Below are 18,805 nucleotides of genomic sequence, written 5' to 3'. Positions count from 1 at the left end.
GCTTTGGCATGAGGCAGTCAGACCCCTTGTCACTCAGGCAGTGAGAAACCTCGGCTTTGCAGCAGTCCCTCTTCAATGTTTAACAGATGACAGATTACTTACTTTGACTTGGTTGTGGTGCAGCATTCATGGCCATCAGAAACACCCACTAAATGCTTCAGGGGTCTTATATAAACACATCATTGAGCATTTTTACACAGTAAATGATGCCAGTAGCACTTTCAGTGACTAGACTGATATAATGCAGTTGTTCTGGAGTAGTGTAATCAAACATCACCACCTTTTGGAAGGTTGCAACTGATTTAATTAATTAACTAGTGCAACTCTTTGTGAAATAGTACATTTTAGCTCATGCTAAATTAACAGTTTCCATTGTATTTAGAGGCCTAGATGGAGAACACACACTAAGAAGCCCTGTACAGTGCACGTAAAGCTTTAAGTCTTATCCTAGCTGGATATCAACTCCTTTTTTGATACGCCATCCAGCAACACATTAGCGTCATTTTTTTACGCTAATGTGGCCCAACGAGGCCTAAAACGCCGAGCCAGATTTACAAAGTGGCGCAATGCATGCATTGCGCCACTGTGTAACCCTTTGCGCTACATTATGTCTGCACCAGGCATAATGTATGCAAAGGGGGCGTTCCCCCATTAGGGGGACTGAAAAAAAGGGCGCAAGGAAATCTCACATATTTCCTTGTATCATTTTTATGGCCCTTTTTTACACCTGCTCAGAGCAGGCATTAAAGGAGGCTCCCATTGGTGTCAATGGACCTCTGGATGCTTTGCAGGATTAGCATCAGCATTTTTGACACTAATCCTGCAAAGCGCCAAACTAGCGTCACAAATTCTGACACTAGTTCCCTAACTACCGTCATGCTGCGCTGTTTATTAAATACGGCGCACACATGGGGGGATGCGCGAAGGGGCGCATGAAAAGTGGCGCTGCACTCAGTGCAGCGCCACATTTCATAAATCTGCCCCATTGTCTCAGAATAGTACTTTTTGTGGCAGGAATTTCCCCACCCCAGCTAAATCTAAAAGAAGATTTAGTTAGGGTTGGAGGGTGTGTGTTTTGTTTGCTTACTCACTGCATTTCACCTTGTTTTTTTCCGTCCCGCCATTTTCAAATTTCACCAGCTACCTCCGATCTGCGATGAGATGTGGCAGTGAAGTCGCATTGCTTCACCGCCATGTCTCGGGTCTGTCGCCTGTACGCGTACGAGGTCACCCGCTTCGCTGCCTACAGAGAGAAAATAATATGCATGGCCCTTCTTTACTCCAAGCACGATGCTAGCTTTGCCTAGTTCGTTCATACTTAATAGAATAAATAAAATGCTAGGTGCAACCAAAATGTAACAAGCAACGATGACCGAAGACGGGGTGGCGCAAACAAAAACAGCAGGAGGCGTGCAGGTGCAAGCAGCAACAGGGAGGCAACGACAGAAGGGAGTAAGAATTAAAAACCAAATGTACAAGAATCCAAGCCTGAACCGTCGAAGGACACCAACAAAGCAATTACTTAGAACATGGCCATGCGCCATCGAAGGGAGACACACACACAAGAAAGAATGTGAAACCAGCAGGCGCTTGTGAGAAAGTAGCCTCTTTCTAGCCTTGTTACCCCCACTTTTGGCCTGTTTGTGAGTGTATGTCAGGATGTTTGTCACTGTTTTCACTGTCTCACTGGGATCCTGATGGCTGGGCCCCAGTGCTCATAGTGAAAACACTATGTTTTCAGTATGTTTGTTATGTGTCACTGGGACCCTGCTAGTCAGGACCCCAGTGCTCATAAGGTTGTGGCCTATATGTATGTGTCACTGGGACCCTGTCACACAGGGCCCCAGTGCTCATAGGTGTGCATGTATGTGTTCCCTGTGTGGTGCCTAACTGTCTCACTGAGGCTCTGCTAACCAGAACCTCAGTGGTTATGCTCTCTCATTACTTTTAAATTGTCACTAACAGGCTAGTGACCAATTTTACCAATTTACATTGGCTTACTGGAACACCCTTATAATTCCCTAGTATATGGTACTGAGGTACCCAGGGTATTGGGGTTCCAAGAGATCCCTATGGGCTGCAGCATTTCTTTTGCCACCCATAGGGAGCTCTGACAATTCTTACACAGGCCTGCCACTGCAGCCTGAGTGAAATAACGTCCACGTTATTTCACAGCCATTTTTACACTGCACTTAAGTAACTTATAAGTCACCTATATGTCTAAACTTTACCTGGTAAAGGTTAGGTGCAAAGTTACTTAGTGTGAGGGCACCCTGGCACTAGCCAAGGTGCCCCCACATTGTTCAGAGCCAATTCCCTGAACTTTGTGAGTGCGGGGACACCATTACACGCGTGCACTACATATAGGTCACTACCTATATGTAGCTTCACAATGGTAACTCCGAATATGGCCATGTAACATGTCTATGATCATGGAATTGCCCCCTCTATGCCATCCTGGCATAGTTGGCACAATCCCATGATCCCAGTGGTCTGTAGCACAGACCCTGGTACTGCCAAACTGCCCTTCCTGGGGTTTCACTGCAGCTGCTGCTGCTGCCAACCCCTCAGACAGGCATCTGCCCTCCTGGGGTCCAGCCAGGCCTGGCCCAGGATGGCAGAACAAAGAACTTCCTCTGAGAGAGGGTGTGACACCCTCTCCCTTTGGAAAATGGTGTGAAGGCAGGGGAGGAGTAGCCTCCCCCAGCCTCTGGAAATGCTTTCTTGGGCACAGATGTGCCCAATTCTGCATAAGCCAGTCTACACCGGTTCAGGGACCCCTTAGCCCCTGCTCTGGCGCGAAACTGGACAAAGGAAAGGGGAGTGACCACTCCCCTGACCTGCACCTCCCCTGGGAGGTGTCCAGAGCTCCTCCAGTGTGCTCCAGACCTCTGCCATCTTGGAAACAGAGGTGCTGCTGGCACACTGGACTGCTCTGAGTGGCCAGTGCCACCAGGTGACGTCAGAGACTCCTGCTGATAGGCTCCTTCAGGTGTTAGTAGCCTATCCTCTCTCCTAGGTAGCCAAACCCTCTTTTCTGGCTATTTAGGGTCTCTGTCTCTGGGGAAACTTTAGATAACGAATGCATGAGCTCAGCCAAGTTCCTCTGCATCTCTCTCTTCACCTTCTGATAAGGAATCGACTGCTGACCGCGCTGGAAGCCTGCAAACCTGCAACATAGTAGCAAAGACGACTACTGCAACTCTGTAACGCTGATCCTGCCGCCTTCTCGACTGTTTTCCTGCTTGTGCATGCTGTGGGGGTAGCCTGCCTCCTCTCTGCACCAGAAGCTCCGAAGAAATCTCCCGTGGGTCGACGGAATCTTCCCCCTGCAACCGCAGGCACCAAAAAGCTGCATTACCGGTCCCTTGGGTCTCCTCTCAGCACGACGAGCGAGGTCCCTCGAATCCAGCGACTCTGTCCAAGTGACCCCCACAGTCCAGTGACTCTTCAGTCCAAGTTTGGTGGAGGTAAGTCCTTGCCTCACCTCGCTGGGCTGCATTGCTGGGAACCGCGACTTTGCAGCTACTCCGGCCCCTGTGCACTTCCGGCGGAAATCCTTTGTGCACAGCCAAGCCTGGGTCCACGGCACTCTAACCTGCATTGCACGACTTTCTAAGTTGGTCTCCGGCGACGTGGGACTCCTTTGTGCAACTTCGTCGAGCACCGTTTCACGCATCCTCGTAGTGCCTGTTTCTGGCACTTCTCCGGGTGCTACCTGCTTCAGTGAGGGCTCTTTGTCTTGCTCGACGTCCCCTCTCTCTTCAGGTCCAATTTGCGACCTCCTGGGCCCCAGCAGCATCCAAAAACGGCAAACGCACGATTTGCAGCTAGCAAGGCTTGTTGGCGTTCTTTCGGTGGGAAAACACTTCTGCACGACTCTCCACGGCGAGAGGGATCCGTCCACCAAAGGGGAAATCTCTAGCCCTTTTCGTTCCTGCAGAAACCTTAGCTTCTTCTGTCCAGTAGAAGCTTCTTTGCACCCGCAGCTGGCATTTCCTGGGCATCTGCCCGTCTCCGACTTGCTTGTGACTTTTGGACTTGGTCCCCTTGTTCCACAGGTACCCTAGATTGGAAATCCACAGTTGTTGCATTGCTGGTTTGTGTCTTTCCTGCATTATTCCTCTAACACGACTACTTTGTCCTTAGGGGAACTTTAGTGCACTTTGCACTCACTTTTCAGGGTCTTGGGGAGGGTTATTTTTCTAACTCTCACTATTTTCTAATAGTCCCAGCGACCCTCTACAAGGTCACATAGGTTTGGGGTCCATTCGTGGTTCGCATTCCACTTTTGGAGTATATGGTTTGTGTTGCCCCTATCCCTATGTTTCCCCATTGCATCCTATTGTAACTATACATTGTTTGCACTGTTTTCTAAGACTATACTGCATATTTTTGCTATTGTGTATATATATCTTGTGTATATTTCCTATCCTCTCACTGAGGGTACACTCTAAGATACTTTGGCATATTGTCATAAAAATAAAGTACCTTTATTTTTAGTATAACTGTGTATTGTGTTTTCTTATGATATTGTGCATATGACACTAAGTGGTACTGTAGTAGCTTCACACGTCTCCTAGTTCAGCCTAAGCTGCTCTGCTAAGCTACCATTATCTATCAGCCTAAGCTGCTAGACACCCTATACACTAATAAGGGATAACTGGGCCTGGTGCAAGGTGCAAGAACCCCTTGGTACACACTACAAGCCAGTCCAGCCTCCTACAGCGCTGACCAATGAGAAACAAGGAAAGATGCAAACAAAACATCTTCCAAGCGAATATGAGGCATAGCCTACAAATGGTGTAGAGGAGCAGCTTGAGGTGTGATGGAGATGGGCACTGATAGATTTAGGCCACAAACAGCCCCATGTGAAAACTGTCAAACAGCAATATTTGCCTTCAGGCCAAAGCCTAGAGTGCTCTTGTCTTAACAGCTGGGGTCTGAGATAGATACAGAAACAGACAGACTAAGCCAGATGGAAAGACAGACAGATATACACAAACACAGACAATTAAGCACATTCGCTTACACACACTTAAAAAACATAAAGCTACATGGAACAGAGGATTTTGGGGCAAAAAGTGGGTTTGGAATATGGGTTTGTTTTAATTCAGTAACACAGGCCAAGTACAAGGCTCTCTGAATAAGTAAATGATTTATTGTTCTCCATTTTTCACATAGGCTAAAACTGTTTAGAAAGTCTGTAAAGATCTCACAGAATCGTTCCTTCTATTTTTCTTAGGTTTAGGCCCAGCAGGCTACTTCCTAGCGTCAAAGACTGACTAGAGCTCCACCTCCAGAGTCCTCAAATTAAAGGAAAAGGTAAGTGTCATTGTAACCCAGATAAAGTAAAAAATAAATTATTGAATAGCAGAGTCCTCTCAACATCTCATTTATGTATGTTCTTCTCAGCTGTATCTTTTCTAGCTATGTTGTACTTTCTATGTACTGTTTCTTACTCCTTCACACTCTCTTCTCACCCTCCCACCTCCATCACAAGACTAATGCCATTAATTAGGCCAACTAGACTTGCTTCTATGAAAAAGAAACCCAGGTGATTTTAGGACTTAGCCTCTAAGCAGGCTTCTATGCACATTTGTCATGATTTCACCCTCCGTTGTCCTCCAAGGGCTAAATGCCAGTCTCATTGCCCATGCACTCCCCAGCCGCTAACTTCCCCGGACTACCCCGTCACACGCCAGGTCTGCCAAGGTATTTCTGTGGACCATGGTGGGGCCTCAGGTCTTTTATGTGAGCAATAAGAGCACAGAAGAGCTACAGTAATCTAAGGAATTGAATACCATTGAGCCTGTCAACCAAATAGCTTCATTCCAAACCCGAAACGCCACTCCCATGGCCAAAGGAAGAGAAGAAAGGGTCTCTCCCTCATACAGCAGGCTGGATACCTCTGTCCTCCACATCGCCCACTTGTCAGAGACAAAAGGCTGGGTCACCCTCGATATCAAGCCACCATTAATTTATAATAAGTAAATGGGATGCCGTAGGATATGAAGCCACTATACCCGCTATACGTCCCTCATGCATGCATGTGAAGCATTTTCACAGAGCAATTCTGGGGGTGGGTGGTAGTTCCCTGGAAAATATTGCAAGGTGGCATCCATTCGAGTAAAGAGGTAGCATGGAATACGATATGGATAATTCTGTAGTTGGTTTAATAATTGGCCCTAGATTACCATCTCAAAGATAGAGGAGCACCCCAAGAAGGACAGAGGGAGTGCTGACCAGAACCCCAGGTCCCCAGGTGAATGTTTCTGTCCCAGGCCCTCCTCACATCCTCTGTAATGTACACATCAGGACGTGAGAGCCCCTTGTGCTTTCCAACAGTGAATGGGGCATTCAATGAGATACACAGAGGATTTATCTTGGTTGATGACGGTGCTGACAGTTTCCCAAAGAGCTGGAGGACGTGGTCTCCTGTGTGCTGAGGCTCATCAAGGAATGTCCGGGACTCATCAGCCTTTAATCCCAGCGTGTCTGGCACCCCCGGGGCCAATTCAAGACCCATAACCAGTGCGTCAACACTCAGCTGATTGGCCATTCACCATGGTATCATTGTTCTCTTTTTCCTCAGTCAGTCATATGGGGCCGGCAGCCACCCAGCACAGTCTGCGCTTCCTGACCCACCAACTCATCCAGAGAGAGGCAAGCTGCCCTCTGTCTGGTTTGCTTTACGGAAACCCTGCGCAAGGTATTTTGGTGGTATTTTCTTTCTGAAGCAAATCAGGGTTTACATTGAAAAGGTGGCCCAAGTGATGAAAAGTAGCACTATACGTTACTTTGCTTCAAGGGGTCAATCCATGGGCGGTATATAAGGGTTTTCATGCAACCACCCAATGGTTTTGATGCAAATACTTCTCTATTGGCAGTTTTAGACAAAGATTTACATCGAAACATTATGCTTCCTTGAGGCAGGCTTAACAAAGAAGAAATGTTTTAATTTCTTCATACTTTTCAAACTTTGCATGTGTGCTGTGTTGTACAGTGCACACACAAAGAGAGACAAATATTAAAGCATGGTCTTTGAACTGGCAAGCTCTCCTATCCTTATAAATACCTATTCTTGATAGAATGTACACTCCCTTGCACCGTGGTGCACAGGTGTGTGTGTTGGAAAATGGCAGCCTGAAGTGCACCAGAGCTGGAGAAGAGAAAACAGTGCCTTATCTTGGTAGATATAACACTGTTTTTCACACACCCCTTGACGCAGCGCAGTGCGGCCTTGCGCCAAAGGTTAGCTCTCCATTAGTTTTTAGCTTTAAGACCCTCCCAAATGTGTCCTTCAATCCAATTGCAAAGGCTCACTTTGACAGAACATTTATCATTTAATACAAATGTTACTCCACCAATACCTGGCGCATGTTCATGCGCATCTATAAGGTAGGCTTGCCATTGAGGATTTAAGGCCTGATTTATAATTTGGCAGACGGGCTTTTACACCCCCTCATGGCAATGGAGCAAATTATTCTGCTCCAAACTTACAAAAGACCGCCAAGTTGGAGGTCATCTTTTAGGCATTGGCAACAGCTGCCGCCACAGCGGTTTCTGTCAATGTTTCATTGTCTTATTTTGAGGCATATCTTCATCCACAAGACGGAGCCACCCCTTATACATATGTTTTTTACATTTTCAAATGCAAAGTCCTGGAGGGGTAACTTATTTTTGAAAGTGAGAAAAATACTGTCTGTAAATGCGTTCACCAGTTTTTACTGTCACTTACCTCCAGGGATTTACCTACGGTGAAGGGCAGTGAGAACTGACCTGTATGTCCGCCCATCGGACTTAGGTGGGTGGCTGAGGTCAACCTCTGACAGCCCTTACTCCGTCAGGCCATCATGGGGTGTAACCAAGGCAGGGACGGAGTATTCTCCACTTTGGTAATATCAAGGGTCTGCCTATATTTAAATCGGGTGGGAGGGCCATTATCTTGATGGTAACAATATCTTTCATGTCAACACATAAATAAGAGCCTTAGTCCTGTGACAAGTGTCTTCTCACCCCCTCAAAGAGGCTTGACAGAACAAATTCCAGAACATATTGATAGGCTGAAAAACAGCTTCATATTCAGGGTTATTCTCTGTGTGCAAAATGCACATAACACAGTTGTTGAGGCAATCTTCCAGCTCATCCTTGGGGCTCAAAAAGATTTTGTGCTTTGTAACACTATAAAAGCTAGACTGTTTCTGTCTTAACTTTTTATCAATCTCATGAACTATTTCACATTGCTTGTTATAATACAGACAGGTTGACTGAAACCCTGCTTAGGTTCTGGCACATTTGTTCTGATCAGAAAGTAAAATGTGTCTTCAAGGCATTTAACGCTAAACTGCACAGTGGTCTACACAATGTGCTGAAATATATTTCTCTGCCATGCAAAAAATATTTACATAAATAACAGCAGCCACAATGTCTTTAATGTTTTCATTTACTTATTTTTTAAATACCAAAGGCCCCATTTTTAGACGCCTATAAAAATAATTAATCTTCAATAATGCTTTCTACTCATTATATTTCATTGTGAAACACACGTCTTCATTATCCTATTGTCTGGTGGGGTCCATAGTTCTTTAAAGTACAGAAAGACTTGTCCAATCTTCATAAAACATTCAACAGTTTCAGCCATCTGTTTCACACTGTAGATGACTCTCACCACTTCCATAATTGTAAAGGGATGGGGCTTGTAAAGTAGGGTTTGTATGAACTTTTCATGATAACCAGCACCCATCCATGATTCAGTTGACTGGCGTTAATTTCACATCTCAATGGTCACAACCTGCCTTTAGGCACAATTTTGTGGTTGTTGCTATCAATCTCAAGAGTTGAAGACACTATTTGAAGACTTAAATTTCTTATAACTGCAGTTTTTGTGACATATGGAACATGTTTATTTCTTGAGTAAGAGAAGTATGAAAAACTTGGTAAAGAGTGTAAAACTTCCATAGTTATGCGAGCAGCTTCACCCCCCCCCCTTTCCATCTGTCATTGCTGATGAAAACAAACATCAACCTGCCTCATAACTACCCGTCATTACCATTGATTTAAATGCCTTTAAGTGTGTTCTGAATAAGATTTAAATATACTTACTTTACGTATTCCAGGTTCACGTGATCCTTCATTATTCAGTGATTTCTATGTTATGTACAAATTCTTTGCTAGAATCCAGATCCATACAATTACTAGAGTCGTGCATCCACCCCTTGCTCGTCGATGTATTCATAGTCCTCGTCCCACCTTGTTCTCTCATGGCCGCCTGTGGCATCTACAGATTTTGAACTGAGCGTCCTAAGGAACACGTTGCTGTCAATCTCCACCCCAGTAGCAAGGCCATCCTCTGCCACTAGATTTAGAAGTCTGATCCATCATAAGTGCTGACTGATACATTAACTGTTTTCTTAAACAAATGTATTTTATTTGCATTTCAAAACAAACATAACATAGCAGTCAAACAAATAAACAATTGCACAGATATTTGCATGATCCCAGGTCCCACACCCCAGTGGGGAATGCATAGTTCCACTCAGTTCAGTATGGAGAATCTGTATCGCAGTGAGTCTGAGGGGATGAAGGCATCGAGCATCTTCTTAGCGGTTTATGATCTCCATTTGCGCAACTCCATCCCTGTCTCTTCTCCAGGCCCGCTGATCCCCCCATGCTGTCTGTGCTATCCGGTATCATTAACTCTCTGTGTCCCAACTGCCCTAAATGTTCTGAGATTTCCTCCGACACCCTTACCCCTTGTATAGCAGATTTTTCTCGACATGGCATAGGCTCACTTCCCTTTTTCTGATCCGCAGCCGCGGGTTAGTTGGGTTTCCCCATAACCATGCAATCTCCCTTTTTGCCAGGAGGAAGCCCAGTGTTAACCAGCAATATTTTTGTAAGAGGAGACATCCGAGTTCTGCCATATCCACAGCAAGCCTAGTCAGTGGGCGCACCATACAGCACTTTCCAGCCTCTCAGTATCTTATCACAGAAAGGGCGTATGCTGGGGCAAGCCCATGCGATATGCATGAATGTACCCTTGTGGATGCAGGTGCGTAGGCGCGTGTTTTTACTGCCCAGTGGGGTCTTCGGACTCACTCTCCTCCCATTTTATTTCCCTTAGTAATCTATGCCACATAGTTGTCACTGTTGTACAGTGCATGCAGATAGTCTCTCCTACCCAGCGAGATGATCCAGTTGGAAGGTGGGATCTTCCAGCGGTACGTTTACCTCTTCATTGAAAACACTGATTGGTGCCAGTTTATAGTATATATTTATGTTTTGCAGTATGAATCTTTTCTGAATTCACATGCTGTGCATTATTCTGCCCTCTAGTGGTTGGGTCCGGATATTTTACTATTTTCTCAAAACACTTTTACGTCCTTCTTCTTTCTCTCTATTTGTTTGTTGGTGGACATCGACAGAACCTCCATTTGATGTGACGCCCTCCCACTTCCTCTGCAAGTCCCCACACCACGTTGCATTTTTATTAGATTCTTTTTTCCACAGTTGGGTTTGGACATATTTATCGAGAGGTGTTCAAATCAGCGAGAAACTTTGAAGAATTAATCGAAATTGTTGAAGCAAGTCGTCACAGATGAAAACACACAATTCTCAAGACGTAGAAAACAAGCAACAGCGGCGTAAATTTATTTTGTCCGTCGACAGATGAATGAGACTGTCCGGTCGGGAGTCTCCGCACAGGGCGTGATTGAAAAGATACCTTTTCACTTCTGTAGGAACTGCCATCATAAATGCACACACAAAGACCAACATCCTGAAGCGAAGTCTGCATCACCTGTTCGGTTCATGCACCTAAAACTCTGAGGGTGAGGAAGAAGTAGAGAATGGAGCATCATTCTCTTCATGGTCAGAAATCAGGACCATCTTTGAAAGATCTTGGCCTATCGAGTGACAAAGATGAAAATATAGCCAATACTACAGCGACAACAAGATGACATTAACTTTTAAAACTGCATCTTTGCTGCCGAATACTTCCCTACGCAGAGCAAATGAGTTTACAAGCTCTCACTATTCAAGAGCCTTATTTTCAAATTCACAAAGACAGTTTTGAGGGCAGATCCTTCTTTCTTACCAAAAGTGGTTCCCCGATTTCGTATCAATCCGTCTATCCACATCCCTAGTGTCCGGATCCTACGGAGGATCCCTTTTAACAGTGCTCTAATGGTCAGTGTAGTGTCAACCAAAATCAAAAGTAGGAAACAAGTAGGAAAACAAACATTTGGAAACTGAACTGGCAGCGACGGAAACTCAAGATGGCTGCCAGATCAGTTTTCTCTGCAGCACAGCGCACTAGCTGTTCTCTCCTCCAAGCACGAATGGAATGTGAAGCGCGCGCTAGCTAAGGAATAAATTGATATATTAAAAGGAAAAGAAAACCAGTTGACAAGTTATGAACAATTCTATGTAAAAAGCAAAGAACTGGAACAAAAAGGTATTAATAGTAACAGAAGTTCATTCATCTACTTTTCTAAATCAACATCTAATTCTAATATAGAGGGTCACACACACATAGAAGAGGAACAATTGCCTTAGTCATATTAGGTATGTAAAAGTTGTAGAGTTAAAAAAAAAAAAAATAATAATAATAATTAGCAAAATAGGCAATGAATGTGATAACGGTTGTTTTTCTTTTTCAGATCCTAAAACTCCACAAATAAGAAAGCGAATTAGCGGTATCACACGCACTACACATAGAAGCTAGAAATCATACAGGACAGAAGGAACCAGTGACTACAAAGCTGCCTCTTCTTGTCTTCCCATCCGCTTTCCCTTCTTGGAGCACTTCTGTTGTTCATTCTTATTTGAGAACAGATAGTGTTCTTGAAACAAAGGGCACTTCATGCGAAAGAAGTGTGGAAACTTTGTTTATTTAAGCTCGATGTAACGAGGCTCAACCACAAACACAGAGGAGGCGCTAACTGCTCCGCACTGACTCCTTCCCTCGTCGTGTTCCCTTCGCTCCTGCCTGCATTCCACACTCATGTCAAGGGTGACATTAGCGTAGAATTTCACAGACGGAATACCACACACCCCCCTCCTTTATATACCAAAACAAACAATATGAAAATGCTAATGACAAAATGAGTACACAAGAACCAAGGATAACAAAAGAAAATTTACACTACTGATAACCTCCGTAAAGCCCCCAAAGAAATTACACACAATGCTTACATATAGTCTCTTAGATAAGCAGGGCTAAACATAGGGGGTCATTATGACCCAGGCGGACGGCGGAGAAGCAGGCTGGCGGTCTTTTTTTTTTTGCAATTATGACCATGGCGGTTACCGCCATGGTCATCCGCCGCGCCGCTTCTCCGTTCCGCCCACCAGGGCAGAGACGACCGCTGGTCTGGAGACCAGGGTCTCCAGCCCGGCGGTCATCACTATACCGCCGGCGGTATTTGGACCCGGCTGACTGCCATCGATTTCATGCGGTTTGGAACCGCCATGAAATCCATGGCGGTAAGCACTATCAGTGCCAGGGAATTCCTTCCCTGGCACTGATAGGGGTCTCCCCCACACCCCACCCACACCCCAACTCCCTCCCCTACACCCCAACTCCCTCCCCTACACCCCCCACCACCCCTGCCACCCCCCAAAGGTGGCAGCACCCCCTTCCCCACCCGACCCCCAACATCACATCACATCACATCACTCATTCACACACAACATGCACACAGGCACCACCAACACACATAACACGCACACACACCGACATACATGGCAACATCCACACACACAGTCCGACACGCACACCCACATTCAAACATACACGCACACATCCATACAGACATACCTACAGACATACACGCACTCATTCCCAAACACACAACTCCCCCGCAAGCATACACGCACTCACACACCCCCTCTACATACACACACGCACACCCCCATGCACGCACACAACACCCCCGTCCCCTAACGGACGATCGACTTACCTGGTCCGTCGATCCTCCGGGAGGGGACGGGATCCATGGGGGCTGCTCTGCCGACACCACACCGTCAACAGAACACTGCCACGCCAAATGACAGGACGTGATTCGGTGGGCGGTGTTCTGTTGACGTGGCGGTGGAGCAACCTCCACTTGCCCGCCAGTATGGCTGTTGGCGGCTCTCCGTCCGAAAAAGGAGGGAGAGCTGCCAACAGTCATAATACGCTGAGTGGAAAACCGCCACCACTGGCGGTCTTCAGCACGGCGGTCCCTCAGCGGTCTTTACAAAAGACCGCTGAGGTCAAAATGGCCCCCATAGTCTTTTAGATAAGCAGGGCTTCGTATTTTCCTATCAGACCTTCTTGAATTCCCAGTAATGGGAATGTTATCTTCGTCCTTTTGTGAGTTGTCTTTCTCTTCCACATCTTGTAAAACCTTTCGTTTATACAGGACCACTCGGTTCAGATTCCATACACGGTGATCCTGTTTTGATAGCATTTTTTAAGACTTTCACAACTTTCATTGGTTTAGATAACCTATTACCACCAGACTGAAAACCAGGACGTTTTATCATGACCAAGTCACCTACATTTACTTTGGTCACTTTAACAGAATGTCTGTGATCAAAATAAATCTTGTGACTGCTCGCTTTGACATTTTCTCTTTCCTTCCTGACATTGTCATCAATAGTTTGATTGTCCTTCCCCAAAAACACATTAACCCATGATGGTTCAAGTATAGTATTGGGGCGTCTACCCCGAAATAATTGATAAGGCGACATACCTGTGGTAGTATGAGGTGTGAATCTATATACACCAACTCTTTTGATTATCTCTTCCTGCCAATTCCTACCATCACACTTAGCCAAGGAAATTGTTTCTTTCAATACTCTATTGAATCTCTCAACCATCCCTTTGGATTCTGGATGATATAAAGGCACATTTTTTGTGCCTTATATCACACTCAGCAAGGAATGACTCAATTTCTTTAGAAGTAAGCTGCACTCCATTATCAGTAAGCAAAGTTTCAGGAATGTCTTCCCTTATGAACAGATCTTTCAAAACCTTTATAGGATGTCCCGTTCCAATACCTCTGGAGAAGCAAATTTCAGGACAACGTGAAAACATATCTATTACAACTATAACATAGTTTTCTTGTCCACCATAATATATTGGTCCTAAAATATCTAGTACAATGTCATTCCATTGTTTGTCCGGGCGATCTCTTTATCATCATCGGTTGCACCTTTGGCTTTCTGCTTTTCTCACTCATGGCACATTGCATACATTCCCTTACCAGGCGTTCAATTTGTACATCCATACCTCGCCACCAATAACTAGACCGTAGCCTCTCCTTGGTCTTAGAGATACCAAATGACCTTCATGAGCCATGTTGAGTAAATCCACCATTAGTTTACCAGCCTCGTACTACGTAGAAGTAGACCTTCCCTAGAGGCTAGTTGATCCCTGACCATTCAAAAGTCCTTGCACAGTTCTCCTCCTTGATTCTTGTGTGACCAACCGTGATTTAACAGATCAATGACCTTTTGCAGAGTGACATCACCCTTGACCTCTTCAAGTCATCTGTCCTTTGAAATGGTTTCACAATCAAGTTCACACACATCAATTATATGATCCTCTAAAGTATCACTGCCAGTATGATTAACCTTGTCCTCTCCCACTAACCTAGACAAGGTATCAGCAATTACATTTTCCACTCCAGGAATGTATTTTACTTCAAAGTTATATTCCTGTAAGTCAAACACCCATCTGGATATTCAGGAAGATATGGAATCAATGCCTCTCTTATTGAAAACTTTGCACAAAGGTTTGTGATCAGTCTTAATTATGAACTTGGTACCCCACAAAAATGTTTAATGTTTTTTTACAGCCCAATGTACCAGAAGTTCTTCTCTTTCAATAACAGAATACCTGGATTCAGCACCCTTGAGACTTCTAGATAAGAACATAATGGTATTATCTTGACCACCCCCATTCTGTTGTAAGACTGCGCCAAGGCCTTTGAGGCTGGCATCAGTGGTAATTATTGAATTTTTCTTTGGATCAAAATTTTTGAATTTAGGGGCTAAAGCCAAGTTGTTCTTGATCAATTCAAATTCCTTCTCACTCTCCTCATTCTATACAAAGTTTGTACCCTTTCTTAACAAACCTCTCATGTTATAAGTAACCTCAGCGAAGTTCCTAACAAACTTATGATAGTATTCAACCATCCCTAGAAAACGCATAAGTTCTTCCTTAGAGATGGGAGGAACCATGTTTTGAATAGTACCAACCAAGTCAGCTTTGGGTATGACTCCATCACCCGTTATGGTGTGGCCAGGATAGTCAATGGTCTCCATACCAAATTTACATTTTTCTAACTTTACAGTTAAATTGTGATCACACAACCTTCTCAACACCTGTCTGACTCTTGCATCATGTTCATTCCTGTTCCTGCCATGCATTAAAATGTCGTCTTGGTAAACACAAACCCCTTCCATAGTTGTCAAAACCTTTTCCATGATTCTTTGAAAAACTGAGGCAGCTGAAACTAGCCCAAAAGGAAGCCGAGTATATCTGAATGTGCCAAAGGGTGTGATGAAAGCAGTGAGGTCCATAGACTTCTCAGCCAGCTGAATCTGATGATAAGCAGACGCTAGGTCAATGTTACTAAACACCTTGGCATCCCCCAACATCATGAGTAATTGAGAAATGTTGGGTAGAGGGTACCTGTCAACCACTACACACTTGTTCAGTTGTCTAAGATCAATGCATAATTGAAGAGAACCATTAGGCTTCCTCGCCGTCACTACAGGGGCCAACCAAGCAGTACCTTCCACTTCCTCAATGATACCTTGATTCTTGAGTTTGTTTAATTCAGCCTGCACTTCCTCTCGTATGTTTACCGGAACACTTCTTACCTTGCTACAAACCGGTTCAGAACCTGGATGGATTTTTATTTTATGTCTATAGCCCTTTAAACAACCTAATTCACTTTTAAATACATTTGGGAATTCAGAACGCAGAGCTTGTTGTAAATCCAAAACTGTCTGCTGTACCACTGCATTTATGGGAGGCACTTCCTTTAAAACAATGGGATTGTCTGAAGTAGGATCCAACATAATTCCCAAGTCCCTTTGATGCCTCCAGCTAATAATACTATCACCTTTCTTTGAAATATATATCTTGACAGAGACCTGACGATCCTTATATTCAATTATGCCTATGAAATAACCATGCAATGGTATGAGTTCACCTCCATAGGCGCATGGCTTAATATCAGGTTTGAGTAACTCAACAGTGTCCTTTAAATGAAGATTGAAAAAATCATTAGATATAATCGTGATCTTGGCACCAGAATCAAAAAGAACTCTGGTTCTTTTGCCTTCAACCTGAATAAAATCAAGAGGGCCAACACAATTTCCAGTTCAGTTTGCAAACTGAAAAGAAATGACCCCATTTTTTACAATATGTACACATTGCATTAATAGCAGGACAGCTCTTATCATTTGCAAAATGACCCGTTTTGTCACATCTGAAACGTCTCTTATCTCTATTGGGTCCCTTGCCACTCCTTTGTTTGACACAGAACGAGGCACCAGTAGTTTTTGCAACCACACACACCTGATTGGGCGCACTATCCTTGATTGCATCCACACATTTCAATGAATGTTCAATATTCTTAGCAATAGCAAGCACTTCATCAAAAGGAGGATCATCTCTAAGCCATAGCTCCTCACGTATTTTCTCAATTTGACACCCCAACATGAATTGATCTCTAATTCTTTCATCAGATGAAGCCCCAGATTTGCAGGATGATGCAAGACGTCTGAGATCTGTAACATAACTCTCCATACAGTCACGTTCTCTTTGCAGTAGTTTCCCAAAGTAGTAGCGTTCTAAAATTGTTCTCACTTTGGGAAGATAATGAATATCCAACTTGCGTATACAAGTTTCATACTCATTAAGATCTATTGCTTCACTGTCAGAAATGTCCGGTAAATGATCAAACACCTCCTGACCCTCTGAGCCCAGATAGTGAAGCAACACAGCAGTCCTCCTTTCAGCACTTAAAGAAGTTCCACAAACTTTTGCATATTGTTCAAATACTTTATTCCACTTGGCCCATTTAATGGGTGGCTCACCTGGAGATGACAGGAAAAACGGAGGCGCTGGAACATTTTGCATATTTGAGAGAGGATATTATGTACCCAACGTTATAGAAAACAAGTTAATAGTAGTACCAACTATCTAATAAGAACAAGGAAATCCGCAATGTACATGGAAGAATAGAAGAATTAAAGAAGAAAATCGTGTACATAAATAATATGCTAGTAATTCAAATGCTGTAGTAATAAGCCAGAAAGTTGTACACATTAGTGAAATCTTCAAGTTGTGCACATCAGCGAAATCCTTTGACCTGTGAACAAGTAGAAATCGGTCAGAAACTGCAGAATGAAATGTTGAAAAGCTGGGCACATTCCTTCAAGCTGTGCACATCAGCGAAATCCATGCACATTCCTTCAAGCTGTGCAAATCAGCAAAATCCTTCGATCCGACGAGAGAACAGCTGAACAGCTCGTTCACACAAGGACCTGAACAGGAACGACAAGCTCGTTTTACAGGTTCACACAAGGACCTGAACAGGAGCGACAAGCTCGTTTTCAGCATTTTTTTTTTTTTAATAGTTTAGGGAAATTGACTACGTAGAAAAACACGTGTCTTTGGTTGCTATGGCGATCCAGCGAAGCACAGCGAGATTGCGCGTCTTGTAATCAACAGTTTCCATCGAAACCGTCAGGTGTCCGAAAGAGGCTGTTAGAGAGCCCAGGCGTGGGTAGGGTCTGTTTCCTAGGTGATAGTCCACGCGCCTGGGTTAAACAGAAACAAGCAGCCAACCGTAAAAGGTTAACGGGGCCACCTGCAGCGCTGAGTGCTTCAAATCGACATACCGTGTTGAGCCGGTCCAGAAACTCTGAAAGAACACACATAGCCGATCCTTAAAAATGAAACTGTTTCAGAAGAGCGTCGCAGGCATCACAGGATTCACGAAGAAACGCGATTGTGTTGAGCCACTAAATGTATCTCACCTTCGTCGCCAGTGAAACAAAGTGCACTTCATACAAAGGAAGTGTGGAAACTTTATTTATTTAAGCTGGATGTAACGATGCTCAACCACAAACACAGAGGAGGCGCTAACTGCTTCTCTCTGACTCCTTCCCTCGTTGTTCGCCCTTCGCTCCTGCCTGCATTCCACACTGATGTCAAGGGTGACATCAGCGTAGAATTTCACAGACAGAATACCACAGTTCTAGATAGGGAATTGAAAATAGTCTTTGCATCTGCTCTTATGCAAGCAATGTGGAAGAGCCTTTTGACACCTAGTTTCTTTCAAAATCCTAAAACATATGCAGAAAGGAGTCTGAACACTTTGGATGCTAGACGTTGTATCATGTATTATGTTGAAAAAACAAAACAGTTCAGAAAATCTCTACAGTTGTTTGTCTCATTCTCAAAGAGCTGTCGAGGGAAGGCAGTATCACAAAGTACAGCTGCAAGGTGGATTGCACAGCTGATGCAATCATGTCATGTAAATGCAGGATAGGCGTTCCCTAGTGTGCCGGGGGTGCACTCAACAAAGAAAAAAGGAGCTTCGGTGACTTTTTAGCGGGGTGTCACCCTGCTAAAGGAAATCTTCATGGCAACAACTTGGACTTCAGTACAAAACATTATTGTATTGATATACAAATGAACAAGGAAGGTAAGTGAGACAAGGAGTGCTAAGACGTTTATTTTGAAATCATGATCCATCGTCACCCCAACCACCAGAATAAAAAAACTGCTTCA

The 18,805-nt window shown here is 44.3% G+C and overlaps 1 protein-coding gene across 1 annotated transcript in view; it reads left to right on the top strand.

Annotated features, from left to right (window-relative positions):
- LOC138248903 (zinc finger protein 84-like) overlaps positions 1-18,805 on the top strand; it is a 222,133-nt gene that overhangs the window by 84,360 nt on the left and 118,968 nt on the right. Inside the window, exon 2 of the mRNA XM_069202884.1 lies at positions 5,246-5,325. The gene's annotated coding sequence lies outside the window, so the exon portion shown is untranslated. The remainder of the gene's footprint in view (positions 1-5,245; positions 5,326-18,805) is intronic.

The sequence above is a fragment of the Pleurodeles waltl genome, chromosome 8 (genome assembly GCF_031143425.1).
Source record: "Pleurodeles waltl isolate 20211129_DDA chromosome 8, aPleWal1.hap1.20221129, whole genome shotgun sequence".
Lineage (NCBI taxonomy): Eukaryota > Metazoa > Chordata > Amphibia > Caudata > Salamandridae > Pleurodeles > Pleurodeles waltl.
The sequence above is the reverse complement of the archived record's forward strand: the minus strand, read 5'-3'. Positions and strand labels throughout refer to the sequence as shown.